General features: G+C 34.0%; 1 pseudogene; it reads left to right on the forward strand.

The window, feature by feature from the left end:
• The first annotated feature begins 10288 nt into the window (after window positions 1-10288).
• On the forward strand, window positions 10289-12101 carry LOC149578066 (pentatricopeptide repeat-containing protein At1g11290, chloroplastic-like; annotated as a pseudogene).
• Window positions 12102-20757: the final 8656 nt, after the last annotated feature.

Consider the following 20757-nt stretch of genomic DNA (forward strand, 5'->3'; position numbering starts at 1 on the left):
TTTTGAAGGATTGTGTATAATTAAAAAGAGTTCACAGGTCATGTTCCTTCACATATCTCAAAATTGTCTGGTTTGTATCTTATTAGAATATGCTGCAGAAAATGATTACAGGTAGACAATGGGTTGCAGAAACATTACACAGAGAAGACATCAATATAATTAAAATATCATATATTCATCCTTTCCTAGGATGGATGTGGGGATTGTGTAAATCACAAATCTTTAACTAAAAAAAATCGAAGAAAAGAATGTGTAAGGCGTAATTGTATGATTTGTTGAAAAATAAATTTGACAAATCTGCTTAAGTCTAATCTTAGAAACTTAACATTTTTTTACCAGAATGTAGACTCTGCAGAGACGGAAAATTGAATTGGCTCAGCAGTCTTGCTAAAAAAATTCCATACACTGAGTCTTTTACTGTTCATTTAAAAAAGAAAATCTGTGATCTGCGAAGGAAAATTAAAAATCCTATTTACACAACTGTGAAATTTCTACATGGATTCAGTTTTGACTTATTTTTTATTCTTTCAAGCAATTCTTTTCGATTCTTTCGTGTGATATATGCAGATAGTTTTGCAGAGCCTTGTTGAAATGATCTTCTAAAGTTTTCCATTGTGACCAAAGTTTTTTAGCGTAGCTACAACTTCTTGCTATCGCTGAAGTCCAGAAATGCTCCAGAGGCTTCTAAAAATGCAAAATAGTAGAACATGGAAAATATATAAATAATAAATTTTGTATTTTCCCATTACTGCATATTAAAACATGCTCAACATCTTTCTAGAATATGTTTTTATCATTGGAAAGATCTGCTAAAGTTCTACATTCAGTTGCTGAAGGTTTGACGGAAGCTACAACTTCTTTGCATTCGTGAAGTCCAAAAATGCCTCAGAGGCCTCTGAAAATGCAAAATACTAAAAAATGAGATCCCCTCTCCTCTTCCTATTCCTCTTCCTCTTCCTCTTCAATAACTACTTATTCTCTCTGACTCATAACTTTTTCCTTATTCCCCTACCCTTTCAAAATTTCCTTTCTCATGTCATACATTTCTCCCTCTCCACCACTTCTCTTATCTCTAAGATACAGACTCTTGAAAGATTTGATCTTGTTATACAACTGGTGTTTGTTATACTCTGTCTAAATACTATCGAACATTCACATAAAACTTATTCCAAGCTTTTGCAATGCCCCCATCTTGTTTACATAGATCTTCAAGGGGCTTCAAAGTGGCTAACACATCTTTACTACTCCATGTAACACCGCCCTTTCTACCTTACTTGGTGGTCTTATTTTGTTCGGTCTCCTCTCTCACCCGCTTACTGGAAGAAGAAAAAGGGTGGCATTTTTCTTCGTTCACCAAGCAGAAGGAATTTACCAAGAAGAACCAGCTGTCATTTTCCACTATTGTAAAGTTGCAAGACAAATTGAACACACAAATTCAACTTCAATAATAGTGCTAACAAAGTATGTAGATGCTTGAAACTCTCCAAATATTTGGGCATTCCATAAAAAAGCACAAAGGACTTAGATAATAAGCTACAAAAATAGTAACACACAAAATTTATGTTTGTGGACATCTAATTTTTGATACCTATTCTAATCACCTAAGAAAGAATATCCTACTAATGTATGTAAGGCGAAGAAACAATTCAATTTATCTCTTTTTAACAATTCTTTGATTAAAAGTATTACACACCTTTTGAAGTCTTGTGTATAATTGAAAAGAATTCACATGTCATATTCCTTCACATATCTCAAATTTGTCTACTCTGTATCTATTGGTGAATAGATTTGTCTCTTTCATAAATGTTCAAAATCTTAACCCCATTACCCTTTCATGGAGAAAAATAAGCCGCAATAGTTGGGTAAGTGTACAAGATCACTTCCTCTGAATTTTATAGTATATAGCTCCCTCAAAAGATATTCAATAAGTGATTATAATGGTATTTCTTTGACCAAAAGACACAAAGGTGTGTAACTATCTATCCATAAAAATGGGACAGATGTGAAATTTTACAAGTAAGCAAAGACAAATTGAGAACTAAAAAGATTCCCATCGCAACACTTACAATTAGTGTATCAAGAAGATGATTATAAATTTATCACAGATATATGTAAAACAAGAAATTCAAATATTTGTTTGTATACACAAGCACAATTTAGTGAACAAAGATTTATCAGAGGTGATTGCATTGACACAAAGTCTTATGGAAATCCAATGAATAAATTCAAAATTCAAAGATCTCAAACATTTTTCTCTTGATAACACATGGTGGCTCAAAGTCTACCAAGTCTGCTCGTACACAAAACTCTATCTAAAAATAAAACATACTACCTTCTCCTCTCTACAATTATTACAAATTTTAAAACCAAATTCACTCCTATAGTACACAGTCTCCCTGAAAGAACCCCTTTCTCTTGGCTTTCTTTGGCATATTTATCGTCTTGCCCTGATGTTGTTTTTAAGTTATAGTAATTGATTCTTCAAACTAGCTCTGTCTATTTAATCTTTTTCCCATGTTTATTAAATACTTTACCAATATAATATAATATATAGTTACGAGCACTAAGTATTATATTATTATCCTGAACCTCTTTATAAACTTCAAATCAAAGAACATAAAAATACAACTTAAACAATTGTCATTATAATTGTCATTATGTTGATAGTACACTAGAAAAACTGTTTGGAGAGGATTCATAAAATTAGGTTTTTCCATCCCCCACACCTGCTCTAGGAATAGAGCTAAGCAACACTCTCAGCGTTTTAATCATCAGGGACGTTGGTCTCCTCCTGAGGCGGGCACTCTTAAAAACAACACTGATGGTTCTTCTCGGAGAAATCCTGGTCCGACTGATATTAGGGGAGTCGGGCGTGATAGTTCTGGTGATATCCAGTTTCTGTTTTATATATACAAGAGTTACCATACTATTAACCTCATGGAAGCCCTGGCTATCCTGATTGCAGTGGAACAATGTTGTCTACGTGGCTGGAAAAAAATCATCTGTGAGACTAACTTGCAGGTGGTTGTGAACTTATTGCATAATAGGAATCTTGTGCATGTGGATTGGCATTTGGCTCTGGTTATTCAGCAAATCATTCAGTTGTGCAATTCTTTGAATTTTGTGTCCTTTATCCATATCCCTCATGAGTGGAACAGTGTGGCTGATTGTTTGGCTAAATGGGCCTCTCAGTAGGGGCCGGCCTGGAATATTCTTGATCTTAGGATGCTTCCCCTTGATTTATCTCAAGTGCTGGTTGAACTTGTGGACCAGGATAAAGCTATGCAGTTCTCTTTGTTTTTTGTGTTGTTCAGTTCTCTTTGATATTCAATAAAAATTTTACCCCTCTTTTAGTAAAATTTAGTTTGATCCAATATTGGGATTAAAATTAATGCTCCCCACACCAAGACTGATTTTTTGATCCAACAATGGGATTAAGATTAATGTTCCCTGCACCAAGACTGATTTTTCTATTATCTTTTGTGGCTGTCACTGACAATTTTCATATTTAACGCCAATGCTCATAGCTTTTGATCTGTAACTAATCTGAGAACACCATAAGAAGAAAATTTAGAAAACTATGACTGGTAAAACATATTCAAAAAGAATCTCAATCCAACAAATAGATTAAAATTTATGACCCCTGCACTATGACCTATTTTTTAGATTTTAGAAAATCTATTGCTGCTATTAAAATTAAATTTTTTGAACCTTTCAACTTGAATCTATGATCCTGTTTAAACTAGTTTGAAAAAATGAACTGGTTTGAACTTTATGGGACTTTGTTCAACTATTATGTACCTATATGTATTTTCCCAAACCTTTTGAACCTTGTTTAAACCAGTGAACATGTTCTATGAACCTGCAAACCTTTGAATCTTCTGAACTGATTTGAACCTGTTAAATCCAATTGAACACATTGAACCTCTCGAACCTCTTTAAATAAATTTGAACTAAGTTTGAAGGATGTCCATTCTTTCCTTTGAATGTTTGAACTTAGTATATGAATTAGAAGGGATATTCTTGCTAAAACATGGTAAACAAGTGGGACAATGTGAATTTCAATTTTTTCTTTAAAATGAGAATTCTATATTACTACTAACAATATCTAAGAATAAGCTACAGAAAAGGAATATGGGAGGAAAATGCTTTGCACAAACATTACACACAAAAGACATCAATATAACCAAAATATCATATATATATTCAACCTTTTTAAAGTTGGATGCAGAGGTTGCACGAATCACAAATATTCAACTTAAAAAAACCCAAAGAAGAGAATACGTAAAGTGTGATTGTATTTGTTGTTGAAAAATATATTTATCAAATCTACTTATTTAAGTTTAATCTTAGAAAAGTTTAACACGTTTTACCAGAATGTACACTCCACAGAGAAGAAAAATCGAAATGCCTACTTTGTCTAGCTAAAAAAAATTGTTACACCAAATCTTTTACAGTTTGACTAGAAAAGAAAATCTCTGATCCGTGAGTGAAAATTAAAAAATTATAGTTATAGAACAGTGAAATTTCCGATCTTGAATTCTTTTTTATTCTTTGTGGAAATTATTTTTGATTCTTTAGTCTGATGATATACACAAACAATCCTGTAGGGTCTTCTTGCAAAGATCTTCCAAAGTTCTACGTTTTGTGGCCAAACTTTTAAGCATGGCTAAAACTTTTTGGTATCGCCAAAGGCTAGAAATGCCTTTAAGGGCTCTAAAAATCTAAAATACTAGAATATGGAAAATATCAAAAAAATAAATTTTGATATTTTCCTAATTTTCTTATTAAAAACTCCTCAACATCTTCCTAGACTATGTTTTGATCCTTAGAAAGATATTCTAAAGTTCTACATTCAATGGTCGATGTTTAAGTGTAGCTACAACTTCTTGACATTGTCGAATTTGAGAAATGTCTCGGAGGCCTATGAGAATGCAAAATAATTGAAAACGAGTTCCCCTCTTCCTCTTCCTCTTCCTCTTCCTCTTCTTCTTCATTTTCCTCTTCCTCTTCAATATCTAATTATTCTCTCCTACCCACAACTTTTTATCTTTTCTCCCACCCTTTCCAAATTTCCTTTGTCATATCATAGATATCTCCGTCTCCACCACTTCTCTTATCTCTAAGATGCTTAGTATGGAGATATCTGATCTCATTATACAACTGATCTTTTTTATACTCTTCATCTAAATACTATCCAACATCAACATAAAACCTATTCCAATTTTTTTGAAATGCACCCAACTTCTTCACATATATCTTCAAGTAGCTTCAGAGAAACTAACTCATCTTTTCTACCTCACATGGTGGTCTTGTTTTCTCTGCTCTCCTCTCCTCTCCTCTCCGCTTACTAGAAGAAGAAGGGGTGGTATTTTTCTTCCTTTTTGGGGCAGAAGGAATCTCTTAAGAACAACCAGATGCCATTTGCCACTATTGTGAAGATGCAAGACAAATCGAACACACAAATTCAACTACAATAGTAATGCTAACAAAGCATGTAAAAACCTTGAAACTCTTCTAATATTTGGGCATTAAAAAAAAACACAAACGGCTCGGACAATAAACTGCAGAAACACAAATACACAAAATTTAAGTGTTTGGATGCTCGATTCTATATGCTTATTCCAATTACCTAAGTAGGAATATCCTCCTAACATATTAAGGTGAAGAAACATTTCAATTTATCTCTTTTAAACAATTCTGTGATTGGAAATATTACACAACTTTTGAAGAATTGTGTATGATTGAAGAGTTCATAGGCCATATTCCTTCACATATATCAAAATTGTCTGGTTTATATCTTAGAATATGTTGTAAAAAAGGAACAGGCACAAAATGAGCTGCAGAAACATTACACACAAAAGAAATCAATATAATTAAAATATCAAATGTTCATCCTTTACTAGGATGGATGCGGGGGTTGCATGAATCGTAAATCTTTAACTAGAAAACTGAAGAAGGAATGCGTAATGCATAATTGTGTAGTTTGTTGAAAGACAAATTTAAAAAGTCTACTTATTTACGTTTAATCTTAGAAACTTAACACTTTTTACTAGAATGTATACTCTGCAGAGACGAAAAAGTTAAATTGCCTCATCTATCTTGCTGAAAATTTTCCTTACACCAAATCTTTTACTGTTTGACTGAAAAACAAACATGTGTTACGCAAGGGAAAATTAAAATCCTAGTTACAGAACAATGAAATTTCTACATCCATTCAGTCTTGACTGCTTTTTTTGTTTTTTCTGGGAATTATTTTCGATTCTTCTGTGTGATATACGCAGATAGTCCACTAGGGCCTTCTTGAAAAGATCTTCTAAAATTTTGAATTCTGTGACTGAAGTTTTAATCTTAGCTACAACTTCTTGGTATCATCAAAGCCCAGAATTGCCCTAGAGGCCTCTGAAATGTAAAATGGTAGAACATGGAAAATACTAAAATAATAAATTTTAATATTTTTTCTTTTTTTCATATTAAAACATCCTCAACGTCTTCTTGGACTATATTTTTATCATTCCCTCTGAAATGTAAAATGGTAGAACATGGAAAATACCAAAATAATAAATTTTAATATTTTCTCTTTTTTTGCATATTAAAACATCCTCAACGTCTTCTTGGACTATGTTTTTATCATTCCTTCTGAAATGTAAAATGGTAGAACATGGAAAATACTAAAATAATAAATTTTAATATTTTCTTTTTTTTTTGGTTTATTAAAACATCCTCAACGTCTTCTTGGACTATGTTTTTATCATTAGAATGATCTGTTAAAGTTCTACATTCAGTGGCTGAAGGTTTAAGGGAAGCTAAAACTTGACATTGTTAAATCCAAGAAATTCCCAAGAGGCCTCTGATCCCCTCTTCCTCTTCCTTTTCCTTTTCATCTTCCACTTTCTATTCCTCTTCCTCTTCAATAGCTACTTAATCTCTCTCACTGATAACTTTTTCCTTCCTCACCCACCATTTCCAAATTTCATTTCTCATATCATAGATATCTCCTTCTCCACCACTTTTCTTATCTCTGATACTGAGTCTTGAAAGATCTAATCTTGTTATACAACTTGTTTTTGTTATACTCTTTGTCTAAATAATGTCAAGCATCGGTGTAAAACTTATTCCAAATTTTTGGAATGCCCCTAACTTCTTCACACATATCTTCAAGCGGTTTCGAAGCAGCTAACTCATCTTTAGGACTACATGTAATGCTTCCCTTTCTAACTTACTTGGTCGTCTTGTTTCTTCTTCGCTGCCCTCTCGCCCGCTTACTGGAAGAATAAGAAGGATGACATTTTTCTTTGTTTGTAAGGAAAAAGGAATCTGCCAAGAAGAAACGACTGTCATTTTCCACTATTTTAAAGCTATAAGACAAATTAAACACACAAATTCAACTACAAGGATAGTCCTAGCAAAGAGCATGCATGCTTGAAACTCTCCAAATATTTGGGCATTCCAAAAAAAACACAGTGGACTCTGAAAATAAGCTTGAGAAATAGAAACACACAAAATTTATGTGTCTGGCAACCCAATTCTAGATGTGTATTCCAATCACCTAAGCAAGAATATCCTCCTAACATATGTAAGGTGAAGAAACATTTTAATTTATCTTTTTTTAACAATTCTTCGATTGAAAATGTTACATAGCTTTTGGAGTATTGTGTATAATTAAAAAGAATTCACTGGCCATATTCTTTCACATATCCCAAACTTGTCTGGTCTGTATCTCTTGGTGAACAGATTCCTCTCCTTTACAAATTCTTTCAAGCTTAACCCCACTACCCTCTTATGTAGACAAATAAGCCACAACAGTTGGGTAAGTGCACAATGATCACTTCCCTCTGAGGTACAACTTCTTCAAGGAACATTCAATGAATGATGATAATGGTATTTCTTTAACCGAAAGGTACAAATTAGTGTAACCATCTATTCATAAACATAGGACAGATGGAAAATTTCACTTCTAACCAAAAACAAAATGAGAACTCAACAGATTCCTAACCCAACACTTAAAACTAATGTATAGGGAAAATTATAAATTTATCACAGATGTATGTAAAAAAAAAACTCAAAGATTTCTTTTTATAGACAAGCACAACTTAGTGAACATGTATTTATCAGAGGTGATTGCATTGACACAAAGTCCAATAGAAATACAATGAATGAATTTAAAATTCAAAGATCTTAACGTTTAACATTTTCCTCTTGATAATAGATGGTGGCTCAAAGTATAGCAATTCTGTCTGCACACAAAACTCTATCTGAAAATAAAATATACCACCTTCTCCTCTCTACAATTAGTACCTGCCTTATTTCCCGTTAGCCCCCATAGTTCAATAGGAATTAATTTTTGCCAAACAAAAGGATGTCATATTGCAAAGTTGTAAGGATTTTAAAAATCAATTATCACATACAAATTAAATTTTCCTCATTGGTCCATCAGCATTTTCCTCGGGTTAATTCTAATTTTTGTAAGTAGAAAACCTACAAATTAAAAGGCGGTTGTTGGAAATTTTCAGAGCCCTCTTTTCTCCAATGTCTCTCTATCGTCTACCATCTCCCCCAACCTGTATTTATACCGTTATGGTGTTTTGATTCTCATCACATGGGTTCTGTGCAGCTTTCGCGTCTTGCTGATTTTGTTATTTCTTTGTCAAACCTCTCCATAACACTGTTTTCCTCTATGGTTGCAGAGACGATAGGGTTTATTACAGGGAATTTTAGAGTTCCCTGTCTCAAACTGCCTGCAACAATTTTTTGAAAAGGATTCACGGGAGATAAGTATAGGAAACTTAAATAACAAATGGACAATAAAGCATCTCGCATTCACACAGACAAAATGATAAAATGATAATTCCTTACACAAGATGAGGGAGGAAATTAGAGACTCCCGTCTGAACATCCATTTATGAATCAAATTGATACTTCTGTACAATGTTATTTTGCTAGATTGTACAAAGAAAGAAAGGTATTCAAATGTTGGTCATTGCTGTGATGACCATAAATCTGATAGAAAACATAAATAAACTTAAGAGAAAAGAACAACAGCACAAAACATAATGGAAAAGAAAATAACTTTTATTGATTTTTGCACTACAATTACCTCTCTATATATAGAGAAGTTTACATTTTCTAGAATCAAGAAAAGCTCAATTGATTTCACATGTAGAGAAGGTAAAATATGATAGAACTGCAAGTAATCTTAACAGCCTTGAATTATGTGGATGGAAGATCTACTCTAATGTGACAAATAATCTAACTGAATGCAGTTTCATAGGAAATGTGAGTGAGATGTGGAGTTATGTGTAGTCAAACTGCACACCTAGAATGAGTTCATTTGTAACAAATTCATGATGTGAATGCTGACTTTTTCTAATGCCATCCCTTAATTTCTGCCACTAAAGATATTGTGTGGAAGAATAAAGTTAAACATCAACTTCTTTGAGACATAACAAGGTTCAAAATTTGAGAAATTTGACTGTGGACAATGATTTGGTAAAGATATCTACAACTTGATCTTCAGTGCCACGTAAGTGTAGCTTGATTACTTCATGCTCCATGAGGTCTCAAACAAAATGATGGTGAACTTCAATATGTTTGGATCTCGCATGGTACATAAGATTCTTTTCAAGCTTGATAGTGCTTTGGTTGTCACAAAATATGGTAGTTGGATGAACTTTTTGATGACATGTCTCTTCAAGTAGTCTTTTGATCCATAGAGTTTCTTGAGATGCCTTTGATGCTGCAATATATTTAGCCGATAGACTTTCCCATTGGAGTTCGCTCCGACCGGAAGTTGTCTCACAGCGGAAAAATAGTTCTTGATCTACATCCGTCACTTCTCAGGAATGGTGCAAGAAGAAAGTTGGGCTCAGTGCGGGTTGGCGGAGGGAGAGTTTGATCAGAGAAGTGACCCGTGGATTAGATAAAGCAATTATTGAAATCTTTACAACCATTATTGAGATCTCCAGCCAAAGGTCTCACGCCTGCAAAAATTGCCTGGAATTGACGCTCGCTGGAAAAAATTGCCTGAATATGTAGTATGCAACTCATAGTTCCAACAGCCTGTTGATTTTTCTGATTACAGGTTCAATCTAAATTTAAAAATTGCCTGAATATGTAGTATGCAACTCATAGTTCCAACAGCCTGTTGATTTTTCTGATTACAGGTTCAATCTAAATTTCATTAGTAGTGGGTTTAGATATTAACCAAAAAATTAGTTGCCAAGATTTGAAAAAACTGAAAGCATGCAGGGTTTAAGCTTGAGAAACGCATTCTCCTAATGGGATTTCAATGGCTTTGGACTTTTGTGTCACCCAATTCCAATCCAATATTAGCGTTTTGGATGAAATCAGAAGATTGTGTAAGAAGAAATGATTGAAAGAGGCATTTCATATTTTGCAGAGTGCGAACTACCATAATGTGGGCATATCTACGTATGTTTCTCTCTTGCAGGGTTGTGTAAATGTCAGAACCCTACCATAGGAGAAATTGGTTCATGCCTATATTATTCAGTATGGGATTCAATGCGAGGGAACATTCTTTTGGAACAATTTGATCACCTTGTATGCGAAGTGCAGGAGTTTGGCTGATGGTCACAAAGTTTTGAACCAAATGCTCAATCCTTGTGTCATTTCATGGACTGCCATGATCACAGCTTATACCATGTACGAACATGCTGACGATGCCTTGGCTTTTTCAAGACAAATGAGAAGGACATGTATAAAACCTGATCACTTCACCTTTTCTAGCATTCTTCCAGCATGTACAAATTATAACGTTTTGAAGGAGGTTCATGGAGAGATTGTTAACAGTGGGTTTCAGTCGGATGTGACATGTATGCAAAATGTGAGAATTTGGATAATGCACGATATCTATTTGACATAATGTCTCATCGAAATGTTGTGTCGTGGAATGCCATGACTGTAGGTTATGTGCAAAATGGACGCTTTGAGAAAGCTCTGAGACTCTTTGAGGAAATGCCTGAGCAAGATGATGCTTCGTGGACGACAATGATTGCGGGATATGGGCAGATTGGAAATGTTGAACGGGCTTTGGAGTTTTTTAATCGGATGCCTGATAGAAGTTTGGTTTCGTGGAATGCCATGATTACTGTGTATGCACAGAATGGATTTTTGGATGAGGCTATGAAGTTGTTTGGAGTAATTCCAGGTCAAATTGTTGCAGCTTGGAATAGTATGATTTCAGGGTATGCACAGAATGGGCAGTGGGAAGATGCCCTGAAGCTGTTTGAACAAATGCAACTAGAGAATGTGAAACCAAATGTAATGACATTTTCCAGTGTTCACCTGGCTTGTGCCATCTTGACAGCTTTGGAGCGCGGTAAGGAAATACACGAACAGATAACCAAAAGCGGGTTTTAGTCTAATATTTTTGTAGCTAGTGCCCTTGTACACATGTATGTGAAATGTGAAAGTATAGAAAATGCATGCAATGTGTTTGACAAAATGTGCAAAAAAGATGTGGTCTCCTGGACCGCAATGATTAAAGCATATGCAATGCATGGCTCTGCAAGAGAGGCCTTTGAGCTTTTCAAACAAATGCAATCTTCTGGCACAAAACCAAATCAGATTACATTAGTTGGAGTCTTGTCTGCATGCTGCCATGCTAGTTTAATAGATGAAGGTTGACATTATCTTAATGGTACGAGTCAATGCTACCATATTGTACCTACAATGGAGCACTACGGTTGCATGGTTGATCTTCTTGGTCGTGCTAGGCAACTTGACGAGGCAGAAGATTTTATCAAGAGAATGCCAATAGAACCTGATGTTACCATATGGAGATGTTTGCTTGGTGCCTGTAAAGCTCATAACAATGCAAAGCTTGGAGAGTATGTGGCAGAACACCTTTTCGAGTTGGACCCTGAAAATGCCTCGCCGTTTCTACAGTTGGCAAATATCTATGCTGTAGCAGGGAGGTGGGATGGCATTCAGAAGGTGTGGAAAATGATGAATGAGAGACAGATAAAAAAGATGCCTGGATGTAGTTGGATTGAGGTTGACAAGAAGATTTATTCTTTTGTTGTAGGGGATACTTCACAATCACAAACAAAAAACATATGGGGAATGTAGGACAAATTGACTAGGGAAAAAATATATGCTTACTCCAAGACTTGAAATGGATACCATCCAGGAGCATAAGACTTGAATCCTTTACAAATTACAAAAATGGTAGTTGCATGGGTATTTCACTTATAACAGATTGGGGACCTAATCAACTCATTCGAACGATTAGGTGGCTCCAGTTTCTTTTCAATGTTGGGTCTAAAAATCCTGTGCACTATTTGATCGATACCTATTGTTCTTGCAAAAATAGCTCACCTCTGCATTGATTGTCAGTCCAGTAGGTTTCCTGTGAGGTGATTCTCTTCAAAGGTGTGGCCACACATTCTCTGATCATTTTTTTTTTCCATGCTTGCTTACGTTGTTTTACTTGCTCTGTCCACATTTTCTTTGTGTTGGGGTATGAAGCTCAATAGTCACATGACTGTTTGTTGGCTTTCAACTCTTTGTATTCATAGAACTCTTTATAATGGCTGTGTGCATCCCATTAACTTTGTATCGGATATTTGACTAATGGTAATTCCCTGTTGGAGAGTGGACGTAGGCAAGTTATGTCAAACCACAATAAAACATTCTATCATTGTTTTGTCCTCTGAGTTTCCATTTTTTATTAATATCTTTGCTCATTTAATATTTACGCTTTGTGTTTTAATTTTTTGATCATTTTCTTGTTAATGCGCAGGGACCTCTTGTATGAATTCCATGGGTCCAAGTTTATTTAAGGCATTCTGTAAAACAGTTCGCACTACCTATGCTTCAGCATTGTGACTATCTTGCAAACACATTTTCCTTTGAACTTGTTCTACTCTGCCAGATTTTGAACACCAAAGTACTGGACCATGCTAAGTCTCATACAAAGTTCCAAAAGCATATGCTTCTCCCCTAACAATCTCATTGAGTTTTTAAATAGGCCATACCCATTGTATTTGAGTTTAATTTAGTTTGTGAAACATCTGGTTGAGAGATTTTGGGATTATAGAATGATATCCTCTTGTTTATTGCAATCACAGAATGCGAGTCTATGTAAAGACAAACACTCAGCAGCAGTGTGATGAGGTTTGCAGGGATAAAAACTTTCATGCTAGAACATCTAACAATCAGCCCCCTTCCTTTCTACTTTGATTGATGTCCAATACCCTGTTTCAAAGATCTTTTTTAGGTGTTCTAAGATAGCAATGACGGTGAAAAATCCAAACCTTCACTTTTTTTTGTCTGATTCGGTCATATTTAGTTTCTTGTTTTCCTTGCAATAATTTAAAACAACTTATTGTGAACTATACATAATCAAATGAATGGGAAAATGTCCCACAGTCGTTGAAAACTTTCAAGAGAAGTTAGGCTGCCTGCGTTTGAACCCTTGGGGTATGCTTGTCTTTTAATCATCTCTTCGAGTATTGATTATGTTGTGAAGACCGTATAAATTAAAAATATACTTCCACCTCTACTTCACCACCTTGTTGTATATAGTCAGTGGCTATCCAGCCAGCTAAAGTCCAATCCATACAAAGTAGTTGCATTTTAGTTGGCTGGATAGCTGTCTCCTATTGTAAAATTTTACTTGGTTGGATAGCTGTCTCCTATTGACATGTAAATGGAGTTTTGAATTATTTGTATGATCTTGCAAAACTATAAGTTTGTTTGGTTGGTTTGATATGACTACTTTTCTATGAAGAAAAAATGTTCATATTTGTTTAAGTTTGGTGCACATTCATCAAACCAATTAAATCACATGAAATTTCAAGTTTTTGTTTTGATGCTACAAATCATTGCAAAAACTATATAATTGCATGGAAATCTAATTTCTCCTTTAAGTTTATTATGAGATTTTGATTTGAATATTTTATTATTTTTTGATGATTAAATTTGCACAAAAATACCTAAATCAGAGATAATTTAATGTAGAAACTTTCATAAATTAAGAGTTTAAGATTGAGATTATAAAGATATTTTAATGATTGAATAATCTTAAGCTATATCATTTCATAATAAACGGGCCCCACATAAAATTCAAGGACATTGTCACATAACATAAATATTAATTTGGGCAATCTTTCACTATTTCGCTAACACTTTAAGCACTCAAAAGTTTTACATAACATATTTATACAACACAACAACGTACGAGTAAATAATATGGGCTTGAATACAACAATTATTCACTTACAACATACTTTTTGTTCTATTATTTCTAAATAATTTCATTAATTAATAACTAAGTTTGTTTAAACATCATCTAGATCAAAAGTAAAACCATTGATAGAAATTATATGCTTCAACATAACAGAATATAAATATTTATGTTATTTTTATTGCTAATATTATAAGTATTTATGTTATTTTTATTGATAAATATATATATAATTTGTTAAGAAGTAGCTTCAAATAATTATAAGTTTTTAGATATGACAAGTGTGGCGCAGAGGACCAAGCAAGCAAGGGATCATGTATTAAAATAAAGTGTGGTTTTGTGATTTTGTGAACAAAAGATAACATACAACTATAAAATTAGTGATGGTTGATGTTAATGAACTCCAATGAGTTGATGCATTTAGTTGTCTCTACACTTGTGAGTTGCATTTAGAACACACATGTGCATATTTTGTAAAATAGTATTCATTTTACATAACATTGGGCCAATCTATTTAGCACAAAAATTGACTATTTTGGTAAATTCATCAAGTCAAGATTGATTTCAACATTCAATTATGTCATATTATTATATTGAAAACTTGTCTAGCCTAGTTATCACTGATCTACTTATATCTTAGACCCAAGATTAGAAAAAATGATTGCTCTATTGCAAAAGATTGTTGGCATGAACACTTCAACTATCTCAAATTGGCTTGCTACATTCTAGAGTTAACAATTGTAGGATTTGACTTATTTGCATGGAAAGGAAAAATTGAGCTATGCATGTAGAGCTAATTGTTTTAAATGTATCATTCTAGGACACTTGCACATCATGAAAACCATATCTTGATAAATGAATAAAGAAAATAACATTGTCTTATTAGTAATCACTCTCTTCCAAGAGTTTTTACAACCAACTGACCTAAGTGATTGGGAGGATTTTGTGGACCAAATAGGAAAATAAAAAAAATATTCTCGTATCCTTATGGAATCATTGTCTCTACTCAAAAGATAGATGTGATCTAGGCATTATCGACCCATATACCTAGAATACATGTCTTATTACAAAATACATTGTTAGGGCATTATATGGCGAAGCTACTTGCAAATGTTCAGTTCGACACCATATCTAATCTACTACTACCAAATGATCTTGGGCTGAATTATTTGCAAGGATAAACTCTTTGCAGCTTGACTTTTAAAACCCATGGGTTTACCCCCTTCACTTCTATTTGGTTTCCTTGTCAAATAACTTCTAGTAGGTTGTATTGTTTTCATAAAAGCTTGAGTCAATGTTATTTGATTACAATTCAAAGTTCTATAATATTTAAAGTGGGTGTGAAAAATATTTGAGATGTAGTATCCAACACATTCCCAACAATTATAATAAAGTAGTGGGGCCAGTGCCTCGAGTGGTAAAGTGTATCATTTCTGTTCTTTCTATTCAGGAAGAGAACTCCTATGTAATTATGTGGTAATATAGACATTACCTATTCTGTTCCATAATATGAAATGCATTTTCAAAAAAATAACGCTTTGGTAAGTTTTGTTTGTTTTCTTTATTGATGATATCTGGCTATAATCCACTATAGGGTCGTAGAGAATTAAGCAAGTTGTAGAACCATAATTGCATATCTAACAATGCTCTACATTCAAACAATATCAAGGTACTTCTAGCTAAGTGAGATAGAGTTGAGTTTTTGACATTTCTTGTAGAGTATTGCATAGATGATCTACGTTACAGTTATTGGCTGCTCTGGACTTTTCTAACTCATTTTTTGATGCAAACATATCATGCAATGCTTCGTGTTATTATGATGCATAATTTTATTTCTATATTTTGTGAGAAGATATGGGTCAGAGTGAGGATGGGACTTTGGAAAATGACACCTCATGGAAGGGCAATGAGGATGCAAGTAAGTCAAAGTAAGTCAAAGAGGAAGAATAATCGCTACAAAGGTATAGCTACATATGCAAATGTGCCCTCTGCTGATGATGCACACAACAACCAAAGCGTGTAGTAGCTTTGCCATTGGGTTCTCAAATTGACACAACCCTAGGGGACTCAACATCCCCTACTCTGAAGGTGTACATGGCCCAAATTTTGGTCCTCTTGTTCTTCACATTCTCCCATGGGTTTAATTAAACATGCATGATTTTCTAAAATTCTCTAAGCTATCATTCTACAAGCTCATTGGTAGGCTTTGTGATAAATTTGCTTGATCATTGATAATGATTAAGTTTCCACAGTTGTATTACATATTAGTTTTGCATTTATTTTGATAATTTTCTATAGGTTTTTCTTATTGGTTGGCTTACTTATTTTAGAAGCCCAAGTGCATTTATTCTTACAATAGGTTTAGGTATGTGAGATTATTTTTGCACCAAACTTCTATGTAATGCACTTTAAATTATTCTCTTTCTTAAATTCTTCAAAATTATTGTTACTTATAAATTATAGTAGTTTACTATCTATAGGTTCACACTTGGTTATTAAGAAGAGGAAACAAAAAAAGATTTATAATTACAAATACTACATTATTTAGTGTTTCATGCATTTGAATAGTATGTTTTTTTTAAGATGACCTATAAAAAATGCGTTAGGACACTATTAATTTTTGAAAGGAAATGCTCTGGCTCCTTCCAAAATGCAATCATGTTTTTCATCTTAAGTGCATCAACATGTGGGTGTTTTCTCACATTACTTGTCTTTTTTGTAGAGTCAATCTGATCCCCATTGAATTATGAGTTCCATTTGGAAATGTTGACTCTTTTGCCAAGCAAAAATTTGTCATCATTGTAGATCATGAAAATGATGAATCTTTGTCGCAGTTAATTATGAATCTTCTCAAGTTGTTAGGGTTATAGAGGTAGACGAGAGCTCAGAGGCTGAGGATCTGAGAGGAAAGAAAAAGATGCAGCAATCGCATTTGGTGGGGCATTCTTTGGTTTGTCTACGCAAAGATCTGGAGAAGCTGACATAATGGTACATCGCTATGCCCTACAGATTACTCTCAATTTGTATCGGAGTTGCAGTTATGTTGGAATGCACCATTCAAGGTCACAAGAAGTTTCTTCAAGCTTGAAGGTCGAGATGATGGATCAAGCCGTGATGCAGGGTACAATATGTAGAAGTTGCAGATGAGATCTAAGTGCTGAGGCAGAATTGTAAGTATGAATCCTTCGACTATTTTGAGGTCTTTTTTTGAAAGCCTTGCTTCTCAGTTGCCTCAACCTTTGTAGCGATTATTCTTCCTCTTTGACTTACTTGCATCCTCACTATCCTTCCATGAGGTGTCATTTTCCAAAGTCGCATCCTCACTTTGAACCATATCTTCTCAAAATATACAAAAATAAAGTTATGCATTGTAACAACACAAGAATTGTATGCTATTTTTTCTTCATTCTAACAACACAAAAATTGTATGCTATTTTTTCTTCAAAAAATGAGTTCAAAAAGTCCAGAGTAGCAAATAACTATAAAGAAAATCATTTGTGCAATACTTTACTAGAAATGTCAAAAACTCAACTCAGTCTCACTCAGTTGAAAGTACCTTGATATTCTTTGAATTTAGAGCATTGTTAGATATGCAATTATGGTTCTACACCTTGCTTAATCCTCTACAACCTTGTTCAATATTCTTTTTTTTTTAAGATTGCACGATAAATTAAAAACACGGGAAGTTATACTTTGACATATTTGTGATAGAAACTTGTATGTGGATGAAACCTCTCCAGGCTTCAAGGCTATTAGAAATACATCAATGCCAATAGTTCATTAAGCTTTTATTTTATAATTATTAGTATTTCTTTCAATGGAATAAATGGTACTATCTTTTAACTCCAAATCTATTGTGCATGGGCTTAGTTTTTAATGTTTTGCAACCTTATGTGATCAATTTTGGTATGCATTGATTGGTTTTAGTATTGATCTTGTGTTGCTTATTAATTTTGCATTTTTACATTTAAAATATTTTGTTAGACTAAGAGAATGAGCTCTACACTCACTTTTAAAGTACTGATTGTTAAATTACTTTGTTTCTTCAATTCATGAAAAATATTCACTCACGAATTATAACATTCGATTTGTAATTAGGAATAAAATCAAAATTTTCCATGTAATTAAGTACAGTTGTTTTTTAGAACCTACAAAAGCCACAAACTCTATTTGACGCTACTATTTGGTAGATTACTTTCTATAATTTTATCATGCAAAAGTTCAATTATACTTTCAAATTAAATGCCTATCAGTGTACCTCTTGCACCTCTTTCTGGTGCAAGTGCTAGTCAGCTTTTGTTAATGATAGTATCACTATTGATTGCTTCTTGTCACTCCAAAAGATTGGTCTAGATCCAAGGTGGAAGATATATCCTATAGTTGATTTCCTATCATCAATATCACCTACATAATCAGAATCTATATAGCCTACTAAAGTAGGGTCTTCTCCATGTTGCTACTCAATGCCAAGCTTGTAAGTGTCTTTGATGTACTTCAAGATCCTCTTAGTAGGCTTCCAATGTTTAATGTGTGGGTTTTCCATGTACCTAGATAAAACACCCACTCCATATGCAATGTTTGGTCTAGTTATTATGAGGTACAAAAGACTACCAACAAGTTGCCTATATAGTTTTCCATCCACTTTCTTTTGATTTGAATGAGCACTTAATTTTAAACCTACTTCACGTGGTGTATTAGATGACTTACAATCACTTATATTAAACTCTTTCAATACATCAATAACATATTTGGTTTGGGAGAGCAAGATCCTACTCTCTTCTTGCCAAACTTGCATGCTCAAGAAATAGTGCATCAATCCAAGATCACTTATTTCAAAAAAAATTGTAAGTTGTGTCTTGGTGCCATCAATACATTGTCTAGAATCCTCTGTATTGATTAGATCATCCACATATAAAACAATGGTAACAATTTCATCTTCAACATGCTTGACATATACATCTTGGTTAGCTTTTCTCTTTTTAAATCCATTTCTTACAAAGAATTCATTTATTTTGGAGTACCATGCCCTTTGAGCCTATTTAAGCCCATATAGAGATTTCCTCAATCTACATACTAGATGTTCTTCACCATGTTTAGCAAATTTTGGTGGTTGTTGCATATAAATTTCTTCTTCTAAGTCAGCATACAAAAAAAACACTTTGTAAATCCATTTGAAACATTTTTCATCCACACTTTGCGGCTAAAGCTATAATAGTTTGAATAGAAGTCATTTTAGCAATAGGGGCAAATGTCTCAGTATGTTCAATACCTTCTTCTTGTAAGAATGATGACGGGCCACACTACTCGTACCAACTCACAACCAAAAATGAAACAATATGGGGATAGAGATGACAAAAATGCTTCATAAAGAATCCATTAATACTTGAAAATTCACTACAAGAGCTTACACTTGAAGAGCTTCTATTTTTCGAACTTCCATTAGAAGAGCTTCCATTTCTCAAACTTCTCCTTGAGCTTCTCCAAGCTTCTACTCCTCAAGCTTCTACTCCTCGAGCTTGATTACAAATGATAATAAGCCTTGCTTAAATAGGCACTTCTAACCCAAGACATTACAAACACAACCAATGTGGGATAAAAGGTAAATACAACTACCTTTAAATAAATATTAAATTCCCACCCAAATACAACTAAGCACCCAACAAATACTGAATACATGATTTATCTAAAACCTTCTAGAATTTCCACCTACACACCTCAATTAATGGAATGACAACTATTTTCCTATTTATGCCACCCATGCACCTCGAAAATAGAAATTCCTCTTTTCCCTTTTTTCCTATTTTCTATTTTTAATTATTTCTCCTCTAATTTTTGTCACTTTCTCTCTCCTCCAGATTTTTTTTTTTTTTTCAAATTTTTTTTTTTCCAATAATTTTTCCATGCAAGATGCTCCTACATCAGACTCCCTCGGTAGATAGAAAAGTGTGTCCCACACTTTGACACCAAAAAAGAAAGATCTACCACCATCTTCATCTTCACCAAAGGTTTCCACCTCAACGGGGACAAGAAAACCACCATGCAAATCCTCCACATCTGTATTACTCTATCAAACACTAGAATCTCAACCATCCAATCAGCATGCTCACTCCCAGGAACAAACTGAACATAATTCTTCATCAACAAACCCTCATTCACATCAGCAACTAGTGAATCCACACCAGTAGCAACAAACCCTGCATCAGTCACAACAAACTCCATATCAGCACCAACATGTAGATCTCCATCAATACATGCCAAAATCTCAACACTAGCAATCTCATTGCTCACAAAATATTCTGCAATACATAACTCACCACCAACAGCAATCGGATCATCCACGACCAAGTGCTCTGCAACATACAAGTCACCACCAACATCAACTAGATCATCTACAACTGAGTGCTCCACAATATTCATGTCAGACTCAACCAATTGATCATGAAAACCAACATTTGTCCCAACATCAACAACATTAGGAATATCTTTAGCAACAACCTCTAGTTGCTCTGCAGGTTCTGCATTAGGCTCTACAAACTGATCGGCAAAAC

This window comes from Cupressus sempervirens, chromosome 1 (assembly GCF_028749045.1).
Source record: "Cupressus sempervirens isolate cs-2001-9-10 chromosome 1, ASM2874904v1, whole genome shotgun sequence".
NCBI lineage: Eukaryota > Viridiplantae > Streptophyta > Pinopsida > Cupressales > Cupressaceae > Cupressus > Cupressus sempervirens.